This window comes from Vicia villosa, linkage group LG4, assembly GCF_029867415.1.
Source record: "Vicia villosa cultivar HV-30 ecotype Madison, WI linkage group LG4, Vvil1.0, whole genome shotgun sequence".
In the NCBI taxonomy this organism is placed as follows: domain Eukaryota; kingdom Viridiplantae; phylum Streptophyta; class Magnoliopsida; order Fabales; family Fabaceae; genus Vicia; species Vicia villosa.
In genome coordinates this window covers 154,092,457-154,105,905 of record NC_081183.1, presented here as the reverse complement: position 1 = coordinate 154,105,905, position 13,449 = coordinate 154,092,457, and the positions used below count along the sequence as shown (strand labels likewise).

Genomic DNA, 13,449 nt, shown 5'->3' with positions numbered 1-13,449 from the left:
AGTAACCTTTCTGATTGTCTCATCTCCTCAGGCTTCAATTACCCCAATTATCACCTGAGGCACTTTTTTCGGATCATGTCTTTCTTCCAATGTTTTCAGCAATTGTTTCAAGGCCAAACTTCTAAGCAACCTCAACCGAAAGAACAAGCTCCTGGACCATAAATGTTCAAGAGCCTTCAACAACATCAGATCACGCTTTAAATGCAAGGATTAAATTAACTCATCACTAACCTTTACAATTTGGTATAATAGTTGAATGCACACCTTATGGCTGAGAGATTTCTACAAGTAGAAGAAAATCAACAAATAACTTTGTCACAACGCCATACAAAAAGGGAGGTAGTGCAACATAATGACGTCGGAGCCACGCCTCATGCAATTCTCAGATCTTCCGTCTCATGCGATTTTTGGAGATACCTCCTTACAACATCGTAGGGCTTCTCAATCACCAGAACAAAGTCCTCCCTCGGCTCACACACATCATGGTTTTAGAGGCAGAGACGGTAGTCACACACCTCCTGAAGATCACCGCTCTAAGAGATATCCATCACACCATTATCAAAAGGGAGATGGCTAAGGTGCCAAGGTTCAGGCCTCTATTGCCTCTAATGGAACCCATTCTCAAAACGCATTATCATTAATAAGATTCCCAAGTCTCTTGAAAAGCTGCTGAAGTTTGACAATTACGATAAAACTAGGGATCCGAACGAGCATACTGAACACGTAGATACCATGCCTGACTATCACCATACTAAGAATGTAATGAAACACAAACTATTGTGTTGATGCTAACTCTCAAAGGAGCCGCTATGACATGGTTCAAAATCCTATCATATGGTTCCATCAACTCCTAGAAGAATCTCTATGATGAATTTATAGCTTAGTTCATGACATGAAAGCAATAACCAAAGACAATATTCGTTCTTAGAGGGATCCATAAGAAAAATAAGGAAACTCTCAGGGCGTATATCGACCTATTCGTAAAGGTGGCGATAGAGGTAGGCAGATCAAATGTAAAACTGAAATGTTTGATCTTTGAAAAATTATGGAGGACGGACTGCATTTTCTTTGAAAAGTTAGGACTATAAGGCATTGGAAGTATAAACAACCTTCTTAATAATTCATGTTCGTATATTAATTTTGAAGAAAAGCTCCTAGAATAAGATGTAGAAAGGAACAAAGGATCAAGAAACCTAACAAATGGATGAACTCGAGATAAAGATACGCACCGACACTAAGATGATGGAGATCAAGAAACTCATTGAGGACCACAGACCCGATTTCCATCATGCATTCTCTTAACATCACCCAAGACAAACGAGTTAAGTTTTTGAAGCTTCCACAAAAGCCATAAGCATAACACAAACGAGTGCATCCATCTAAAAGACACCATCAAAGATTTGAAAAAGAGAAGAACGTTAATTTAGTATGCCAAAGAGGACTGAACGAAGGACGACTGTGAGAGGATAATTTCCTCCGTTAGAGAATCCAAGAGACAAAAATATTTGCCACGAAAGAAGCGGTCCCCTCTCCGAGACAAATCACCGCCAAAAAAGATGATTGAGGTCGTCATGAAGGCAAAGGAATAAAAGATAAAACAATGATGAGGAAGAGTATCAAAGAGGGAAACATAAATTCGTAACCTCTATCATAAGGGGATATAACTTTACTGCATATTTTACTACAAGTTTTCCCTTTCCAAAGACACTATCGAAGGGGATTATGAAGAGGAAAATTGTTGAGTTGATAGAAATCAATAAGAAAGAAGAAACAACTATTAAAGAGAAACTAGAAAGGTCCATCCTCGAGTTTAAATATAGTGAGAAGGTAGGTGGGACTCCTAATGATATATTTCCATAGTTATAATGGAAACCATGGAAAACTTCTACATTTCGAGAATCCCAATTGACCGGGGAAGTTTGTGTGATATTATATACGTCGAACTATTCAAGTAGCTGGGATTGAAGAAGGATAAGTTGTTACCTTATACGGGCTATGACCTTCAAGTTTTTAATGTTAGGGTGACCCTCTCTTGAGGCTTCAAGGAGCTTATGGCCACCTTTAGGCAAGGAAGAGACGCCAAGGCAATAAATCTATAATTCTTAGTGGTCCCATGCAAAATCCCGTATACTTACATTTTGGGGAGACCCTTCGCTGCAACTCTAGACAATGTGGTTTCTCCATTCACCTAAAGCTGAAATACCATAATATCCTTGATGAATCAATTACGATATGTTTGAAATATTAGGATTCCATCACATACATAAAACTCTATAGTGTAGCCAAGAAATGACACCCGTTGTGCAAAAGGAGAAGGACCCATTACAAGTCAATATTGTCCATCTTTGCAAACACTTAAAGATAGTCATGATTAGCCATTAGACCACAGAGCTAGGCTCAGAAAGCAGACATAATGTGATACCTCATAATTTAGTAATTGCATGAACTAAATATTGGATAAAACACAAGACCGGTCCTCACATCAAGGACCAAGAAATTATGCGAAGGAAGAAGACGGTGCCCTAGGTTTCATGCAGAATTAAGGGTTGGAGATCAATTGAGATATGCAAGAACATGAATATCCAACCCCAAAGGCCGATGCGACACCGTGATACACAACAGAGAAATCCATCATTGAGGTAGTATCACTTAAATGAATAAAGTAGTAGCTAAGTTAACTTCATTACATATTTTTACCATTCATGAAAAGTAGAAGATGGATCCATTATCTACCTACTCAAAGTCTAAATCAAAGAAGACAAGAGGGTGTTTTCATAAATACACGAGTGTATGACTAAAGAAATCAATTCCTAATTACGAGAAGTTACTCGGTCAAGGACACCAAAACCTATAACGCAAAGGTGGTGATCAAGGCTCATCCCCTCTTGGTAGCTAGACACTTCAGAGTGTAGAAGGTAGAGCCTTATCATGTCGATCTTGAACTAAGATTTCAATTAGGGGTAAGGGAAAGGATCAAACCCTTGGTTGGGCGCCCTTCTTAGAGACGTACGCAAAAGATTCCGAGTACAACCTCATGACAGCTACCAGAGACTAAGAACGCGACTTTCGGCATAAAGCAATAAACCTCAAAGGAGAATACCATGTTATAAAGGAAAAAAGAAATAACCACTTGTTTTCATTGGAAACATGGAAGCTAGAAAAAAGACCATATAAATGAACAAATGAGAGAAAATAGAGAACATGTTTTGATCATTAACAATATTCTTACAAAACAATCTCGAGATTTTCACTTTGGGAAGGATGAATTCCACTTGCTTCAAGGGATACAACTATCGCTGTAAGCCCTAGATGAATTTTGAGAAATACAATTGTCCCTTTCATTGCACTTTATTTTATACTTATGATTTGAAATCACTATCTCCATGTACCTTATTTTCATGCTTTCACCCTCTATTATGAATCCACTGGCAAAAGTCTTCCAATAAGTCCAACTCGATAATTTGTAGTAAACAAAAATAATAAAATATGAGAATTAATTCTAAAATATCAACTTTGAAATTTGGTTTAAAAATATATCTCTACTCAAAAACTAAATTGAAGGTTAATATTGATAATATTAATACATTTGTTTTGGCGTTGATTTCACTTAAATCGAAGTTACAATGAGAAAGAATAAACTAAAATTGTGACGTTCAACAATGGAGGAAAACTACGTTTTTAGAAAGATGATAGAATGAATAAAAATTTGAAGGTTAAATATCTTTAAAGTCCCTCTAAAGTTAGACATTTTCACTTTTCGTCCCTCTAAAATATTTCGTTAAAGAATCGTCCCTTTAAAGTTAGGAATTTTAACTTTTGGTCCCTCCTGCAACTTAGCGACAAGTTTTACAACTTATTGACTAAAATATCGACGATTTACTACTTAACGACTGAATTAACAATGATTTTAACAAGAGGAACCGAAAGTTAAAATTCCTAACTATAGAGGGATGATTCTTCAAAGAAAATTTGTAAAGGGCCGACAAATAAAAATGCCTAATTTTAGAGGGATTTTAAACCTAGTTAATCATGATTGAAATAACTATATACAATTTACTATCTCATAAGTAGGAAACTCTTACTGAAATTTAGGATGAGATAGAGAAAGTGCTTTGCACAATTATTTGATACCAGAATCGATTTTTCCTCTTTCCCTAAACATCGTTCTTCTACTTGTTGCCATGATATTATAGTTGCGGCTACTTTTCACTTTATTTTTGTATTTTATTAAAATTTGTTTTTTTTTTCCCCAATTTTTTGACCTCGTTAGCAAGGTAGGGATCGACACATGTACTTCGAGACAGAGGTCTTGAGGCCGGTCTCTAAGCCTCCATTAGAATTGTAGCTTCATATATGGTAGTAACGAATTGGAAACAATTGTTCTTGGTCCGACAAATAACTTAGCAAAACTATTTTTCATATATAAACTTGTCTATGCGCCATAATAAGTATAATTTTATTCCTTCTTGCAAGTTACACATCTCTCACCTCACCAACTTGAACGATGTTTAACTTGCAAGAACACGCTTGCTCTATCATAGTGGAGACCTACACTGTTGTATCGAAGAGCTTCACATCAATACATTACATGTCATCAATCTTATGTTCCACACCAAAATAATCTCTAATGATCTTTTTAAAAAGTTACTTCAACCATTACTTTACATAATAAATGTAATACATAATAAAAAGTTTACTTATTTTTTAAAAAACATGTAAACTATTGGAGTCATTATAAAATATAAAAGATCAAATCAGCAATACACGAACCATTAATTTGGGTACCAATGGTTAATGTACTCTATCTAATTAGACAGTCTCACTAGAGTATCAATTTTTCTGAAGAATTTATTTTACGCTATTTAGTCTCTACATCGTTATGTCATTGCTATATAGTTCATAAATCTTTTTCTATATAAACAAATCCAAACTACTATGATATGAAATATTATCGTTTCCTTTCTTATAAATTGGCTCGTAATAATAATTTCATTCTACTGCAATTCTAATTTATTCAGGATTCAATTCACCGTCAATATAAACAAATATAAACAATTTTTTATTCGGTTAATTAATTATAATTATTAAATAATTCTTAATCAAACCCTTATTAAATAAAACTTAAAACAAAAGCATATATTAAAACAACGATGTCACACACGCACTACAACTGCCACACCAAATTTTATATACTGTAATACTTTTGGGAAGTATAATGTATTTAAACAATTAAAATTTTCACGAGGAATTCCTGGAGATAGATTCCCCTTACGTGTGTCTATGGTAAATTGTAAATTAAAATGATCAGCACTAACATGAGCTTTTTCATTGGATTCTATTTACTCTCTCTCTTACCCTCTCCATGTGTTTTCTCATCCAATAATTAAACTGAAAACTTGCATGCATGTTGACAAATATTTTAGTTTGCTTATCATCTTTGGATTCTCATTTTGCAGCTTCAGATGCTGTGCACCTTCTTTGCATTTTTATCTTTTGTTCTTTTACGAACAAGATAAGGGTGACTAGGGTTATCAAAACCAGCATCTTTTATATATATATATATATATATATATATATATATATATATATATATATATATATATATATATATATATATATATATATATATATATATATATATATATATATATATATATATATATATATATATATATATATATATATATATATATATATATATATATATATATATATATATATATATATATATATATATATATATATATATATATATATATATATATATATAAAGAGCACGCACATGCCAAAATGGGTCTATAAGAAAGACATTCAGACATTTTTTTATCATGATAAATAAAAATTATTAATTTAATATTCACAAACATTTTAAATGTCACTAAAATTAGTTTTTATTAATTAAAATATCTCAAAAATTATCTTAATAAAAAAGGGAGGAATTACATAAACGAATAGAGGTGACAAACGGCATATCCGTCCTGTTTAGATCCTCTTCGCAAAAGTTTGCAAAAAAACAGGGCGAACTTTATTGAGAATGCAGACCTAAAAACTTTTTCAGTACTGAAAAAAATGAGTACGGAGCGGCCCCGTGGACATTGCACATTTTAAATGTAAAAAATTACAAATTAACTCAGTCCATGGCAAATGAACAGCCATGACAAATGAAGGATCATGGCAAGTGAACTCGGTCACTAACCAAGATAGTTCTAACTAAATTCTGTTGTTTAACTAAGTTTGAGTTATCAGTGAAAATAATATTTTAATGGTTAAGAGGAATAGGTTGGAGTTGGGTATTAAGTGTGGTGGTTTGATAGAGAATGAATAATAAATTATAGATTTATATATATTCAAGTTTATTTGGTAGTTTTATTTGGGTGGTTATTTAGTTGGACTCATATTAGTATTTGGGCTTTAGACTTTTATATTTATGATCCATTAAGAATGTTATATAATGTAGTCTCATAGAGACATTGAGAATCAATCAAAGAAATGAAATGAAATTTATTTTCTTAGTTAGCTTTTATTCTCTCTTTTATTTTACAGTTTTTCTCTAGTTTTGTTAGGGTTTAGAGTTGCTTCCTAACATTGGTGCTTTCATTCTTGAACTTCAATCCTTCCATGGCATATCCATACTATCCATATTTCATCCCTTCATATGTTAGTGCTCCATCACCATTTTATCATCACTCCATTCCTCATTATTACTCCACTGTGACAACCATACCACCTACATCATCTAACCCATACACATCATATCCACCTTCACCTACCTCATACACTTCATACCAACAACCACCTCAAAATTTCAATTCACAACCAGAAACATTTCATCAACAACTAGAAATTCTAAAACAATATTTGATTAAAACCCATGAGATCTCAAACAAAAATAGAGAAGAGTTGAAGGAACAAATTCAAAGTTTGAGTTATTCTCTCAAAGCATCACAACTTGCTTTCAAGGAAAGATCACAAAAAATTTCTCAAGAAATTTCTGACGCCCAAAAAAATTGCAAGGAAAAATATCAAAAAATTACAGTTGACACCGAACCAGAAAAACGAGTAGCTGAGGTAGAAACTTCTGCATTTTCTTCACAAAAACTGCCGACATCTTCTCCAGCAAAACATCAGGTAACTTCTCCGGCGACACTTTTAGCGTTTTCTTCGACAACACTTTCAAAACAAACAACCTTATTCAAAGTGCAAAAGTTCTCCACCTCTGAATCCAAAATAAAATTTGATCCTTCGCAAGCGAACTTAGCACAAATGGACACCAAAGGTAAAGAGAACACAACGATCTCAAACTCCATCTTTATATTTGATCCCGGAGGAATCTTCTTTGTTACTGTCTGCTCCTCTGTTTATCTCATAAAAGAATCTCCACCACCGCCGATTTTCTCACCGCCGTATCTATTGTGGTTTCTACGTGAAAAAAAAGTAGGTCAAATTATTTGTGGGCTCGGGTTAAAGAAAACAGGCTGGGCTTTAAAAAAAAAATAAAGTAAGTTGTAGGAAGAGAGATGAAGGAAGAAGAGAGAGAAAAAAAAATAGAAAAGGAAAAAAAATTGTCATTATTTTGTGAAAATATTGTCCCATTCACTTTCCAATACCATTCGTCAACGGTCCCACCATACAGCTGTCTCCAACCACCCACCAAACACACACGTTAACCCTTCATTACTCATTCCCAAAACACTCATTTATCCTTTCCTTCTCTCACACCTTGATTAAACCGGACACAACAAAATTCATATAACTGAATCCGGTCAAAAAACTGCACCCATTTATCATACTCCATATCATCAAGTCTTTCCAGTATAATTTTCAATTTATCACAAACCTTGAGGACAAGGTTTTATTTGGACCGGATAGTAATGATAGAGAATGAATAATAAATTATAGATTTATATATATTCAAGTTTATTTGGTAGTTTTATTTGGGTGGTTATTTAGTTGGACTCATATTAGTATTTGGGCTTTAGACTTTTATATTTATGATCCATTAAGAATGTTATATAATGTAGTCTCATAGAGACATTGAGAATCAATCAAAGAAATGAAATGAAATTTATTTTCTTAGTTAGCTTTTATTCTCTCTTTTATTTTACAGTTTTTCTCTAGTTTTGTTAGGGTTTAGAGTTGCTTCCTAACATGGTTGAAAGTAGTGTCGATGCCTTTATAAATGAGAGGAAGAGAATGCTATGCCATACTGTTGTATTTTGCTGGTTAATGTTGTTTTGAAGGTTAATGTTTTTTATTTTAATTTTTTATAAATGAACATGGAGTGTTGATTATAACAAAGGTTAATTATTCTACCAAAGGAACATATTAGTTATTATCAAATGTCCCGTTATACGACGCCTATATATTGAGATTTTTTGAAATAATTTTGTTCTTTTAAAAGTGTCTCTATTTGTTGAATATTTTTTAATAAGAAACCTCTAACAAAGGATAATTTAGCTTGTTGGTCTGCTTAGGGTAGGGATGAGGAAGAAGAAAATGCTAATCATCTTTTCTTTTAAGGCGATTTATGTAGAGATGCGTGGTTCAGCTACAATTGAATGGATATACATTTCTTATGTTCTTCATAATAACACGTCTAGTCACATATGACAATTTTGCTACTCTCACTTATTCCGTAAAGAGAATAGAAAATGTATTATGTGTTTTGTTTGACGTGCAGTTGGTGTATTTGGAAAGAAAGAAATAAGGCCATCTCTGGTGCAACCCATTTTTGAGTTTTTTATGGGTCTTATCAGCCATATCATCTCAAAATAATTTATTTAATATTTATTTTATTGATGTAATTCAAATGGGTCCCACAACTTTACCTCATAAAGTAATTTGATTGGGTACCACAATTTTTTACTAGTTGCATTGCAATGCAACTCTACTATGACATGGCAAATTGATTCAATATTTAATTATTATATTGATTATATTGATATCTAGTTGGAGAACTCATTGAAAAATCCTACCATTGAAGATGCTCTAATATATTGTTTGAAACAAAAGGTTTATCATTGGAGCAGTTGTCTGATAAAATTAAATTAGTTTTGAACGGATTAAAAGCTAAAAAATGATTTTAGCTTTGGTGTGAGTTCATGATGGTTTAATTAAGGCTCTGTTTGGTAAAATTAGCTTTTAGCGGGTAACTTTTAGCTGGTAGCTGATAGCTGATAGCTGATAGTTGATAAGCTAATGCGAGTGTTTGGTAAATTAGCTGTTTCATTAGCTGATAGATACAAAATGACATTAATGGCATTTTAATTAATGAGGGTAATAATATAGTTTAGTTAAAATAATAAGGGTATTAATGGAAGAAAAACTCACAAGATAAAAGCTACAGGCTCAAAAGCTACTTCAATTAGCTTTTGAAAAAAAAGCTAAAAGCTTGTAAAAAAGCTACAAACTAAAAGTTAAAATAGAGTTACTAAACAGAGCTTTTTTATTAATACAAGCTGAAAAGCTAAAAGCTAAAAATTAAAAGCTCTTTTTTTTTTGTCTTACCAAACAGACTCTAAATGGCGTGTCTAAAATTTAATGTTTCTTGATGTAGCTTTTTTTTTTTAGTACTCTTGTTTTGTGTTTTCTACTATGTGAGCAGATGTATTTTCTTTTAGGCAAGTCTTGTGTTTAAGGGGATTTTTTAAAAAATTCATTTGGCTTTTAAAAAAAAATTGGGTATATTTTTCTTGCTTTATATATATATATATATATATATATATATATATATATATATATATATATATATATATATATATATATATATATATATATATATATATATATATATATATATATTCGTTCTCTTCATTCACTACATTTTGTCTCTTATCGCAATAACAACAAGGAACAAATCATTGATATTGGTATCGTTGGTAAGAACCCCAATCCAACTATTGGAGAGGTTCTTTTAGTTGATGGTTTAAATCATAATTTACTAAGCATTAGTTAAATATGTGACAAAAGTTACAATGTAACTCAAATCAAAATTTGATCAAATAGTTTTTCTCTTTACTAGCTCTAGTAGGAGATCATGGTTATGGAATAGGAGAATAACTCATATTCACATGGACCACTTAAACAAGTTGGTCAGAAAAGATTTAGTGACGTGTTTGCCAAACTTACAGATCTTAAGAAAAAACAGTTATGTGATACGTGCCAAAAGGATAAATAAGTAAGGGTCCATTTTAAAGTTAAAAATGTTGTCTTTACAAACCGACATTTACAACTTTTGTACGTGGATCTTTTTGTCTTATCCAAAACCAAGAGTTTCGGATGTAATCCATATGCCCTTGTAGTTGTGGATGACTTTTATCTCTATACTCGGACATTATTCTTATCTCAGAAAAGAGATGCGTTTGTCGCCTTTCCAAAACTTTCCAAGATTATCCAGAAAGAAATAGGATTAAGCATTGCATTGATCCGAAGTGATCATGGTGGAGAATTATAAAATGAGAAATTCAAATGTTTTTGTAATGAGAATGAAATTCAACACACCTTTTCCACTCCACAAACTTAAAAAAGATATATAGAAGAACTGGCGAAGGCGATGCTCAATGAGACTAATCTTCTAAAATACTTTTGCGGCAAGACATCAAGAAATGTTTTCTATGTAATGAATCATGTATTGATAAGACCAACTCTAAAGCTTACTCCCTATGAGTTATATAAAGGAAAGAAGCAGAATATTTCTCACTGACATATCTTCATATGCAAATGTTTTGCTCTTTATAATAATAAAGATGATCTTGGGAAATTTACACAAAAGTTGATATATCCTTATTCCTAGGATATTCCACATCTAACAAATCTTTTAGATTTATTAATAAAAGAACCATGTCGATAGAAGAATCAGTTCATGATACCTTTGATGAGTCTAACCCATTATCCGTAGAGGTAGAAGTTGTTTGTTATGCAAGTATCCTAGAGAAAAAATCCCTTAAATATAAGGAGGGAGATCAAAGTCAAACTAGAGATGTTCAAGTTGAAGAAGCAAACGTAGATCATCAAAATCTTTCCAAATAATGGAGGACTACTAAACATCATCCAATTCAAAACTCAACACCCCTTTAGCAAGGTATATGACCATGTTGCTCTTGTTTCCTGAATTGAGCCAATGGTTGTTGATAAGGCCCTCATCAATGAACAATCGTCTCTTTCTATACAAGAACAATTAAATCAATTTGAAAGAAACAACATTTGAGAATTTGTTCCCAATGATTAAGCTAATAACGTAATTGAAACATGTTGTGTCTTTCACAACAAGCTTGATGAGGATGCAAATGTCTTGAGAAATAAAGCAAGACTTGTTGTGAAATTATACAATCAACAGGAAGGCATATATTTTGATGGAACTTAAACCCCTATAACTCAATTAGAAGCCATAAGGATACTTCTTTCTTTCTTTCTCATGCATCATAGATTTTAAACTCTTCCAAATGAATGTAAACAGTGTGTTCTTGAACAATTATATCCAGGAGGAAGTGTTTGTTGATTAATTTCCAAGTTTTGTAAACTCTTTTTTCATGATTATGTTTTCAAGCTGAAAAATGCTTTTTACGGCCTAAAATATGTTCCTAGAGCTTGGTATGATCGCTTGAGCAAGTTTCTACATATAAATAGTTTTCAAAGAGGGAAGGTTGATAAAATCTTTCTTATCAAAAAATTTAAACATTACATCTTATTAGTTCAAATTTATGTTGATGACATCATATTAGATGCTACTAAAGAATCTTGTGTTGGAAATTTCCTAAGATAATGTAGAATGGGTTCAAATTTTCAATGATGAGGGAACTTTGATAGTTTCTAGACCTTCAAATTTATTATTATAAAGAATATAAATTCATTAATCACGCAAACTACTGCAAATAACTACTCAAGAGATTCATCATGGATAAAGCAAAAACTATTTACACTCTGATGAGTACTTAATGTAGCTTGAATAAAGACGGGGAAGGAAAAACAATCGAAGGAAGTAGGTACCAAAGTATGATTGATTCTCTCCTTTATCTCATTGCATCTCGTCCTCATATCATGTTTGTTGCGTGTCTTTGTTCCAGTTTTAAAGCAAACCCCAAAGAATCACATCTCATTGTGGTAGAAAGTATTATTAGATATCTCACTAGCACAATACTAATGGTTTTGTGGTTCCCCAAAGGAACAAAATGCATCTAAATTGGATACTCAAACTCTGATTTTGCTAGTACCAGCGATACATGTCACTTACTTGATAACTCTCTTGTCATCTAGCATAACAAGAAACAAGCAAGTGTGGAACTTTCCACAACTGAGGAAGAATACATTATTGTGGGTAGCTAGTGTGCGTAAATTATCTAGATGAAACATTAACTAAGTGATTATAAAGTTATTCTTGGAGCTCTCCCAATAAAATGCGAGAACACTAGCGTCATAAATCTCATGAACAAAATGGTATTTCAATTTCAAGATTAACAACATTATGGTTGGGCACCATTTCATTAGACATTGTGTCAAAAAAAAGGGTTGCGTAATTGAGCATGTGTCATCTTCATCTATTGAGTTGGCAGACATTTTACTAAACCTCTTCCTAAGGAAAATTTCGTTTTTAAAAAAGAACAAAATTAGGAATATTAAATCAATCATCCATGGATTAATTTGCTTGATGTATCTTCTCCTTCTTCTTCTTTCCTTTCTCTATGTGTTTTATATGATCTATGTGCTTACTTTGTGTAATCATCTACCTTTTTTATTGTACCAAAGGAGTAGAAGTATACTCTTACGGGGAGTAGGGTATACTCTCTATATTTGTAAGTGATAGTTTAACCGCTCCAATCTCTTATGCATGTCTTTTTATTTGTTCTACCTCTTAGAGATTTGCATTGTCATCATCAAAATTAAAAGAATATGGATGTATGTTCTTGTAGGTACAATTATCTGCCGATGATCATACATTGATGTTGATGATGACAACATTGAATGTCAAACAACATTTGGTGGAATCCCTAAGAATCTAGTAATGAAGCCTCTGATGATGTTTATCAAATAAGCTATATCAATCTTCATAAGTAAGAAGAAACACATCTTAGGTGAACTGTTGAATCAATGATGAATAAGGCAATGTATTTTTTAACTTCAAGATTGATAAAGAGAGGAAGTGTGAAAGCTTGTCTAGTTCAGCGTTTGAGTGATCAAAGTATTTAAAAATATATGAGTAACTCCTAAGATGCTAATTCAACTCTCACACATGCTCAAATATTTTCTAAAAAATCGATGAAAAAATATTTGAATTTCGCCCACCGTGGGGCTCAAACCCACGACCACAAGGTTAAGAGCCTTGCGCTCTACCAACTGAGCTAGACAGGCCACTTGTAAAATTTCAAATAATTATATATATATATATATATATATATATATATATATATATATATATATATATATATATATATATAAAGGTTTTTTCTTCACCCA

At 32.3% G+C, this 13,449-nt stretch overlaps 1 non-coding gene across 1 annotated transcript; it reads right to left on the bottom strand.

The window, feature by feature from the left end:
• Positions 1-13,271: 13,271 nt before the first annotated feature.
• Positions 13,272-13,344, bottom strand: TRNAK-CUU (transfer RNA lysine (anticodon CUU)). The gene has a single exon. It is a non-coding gene; the product is annotated as a tRNA-Lys (tRNA).
• Between the last annotated feature and the right edge of the window lie 105 nt (positions 13,345-13,449).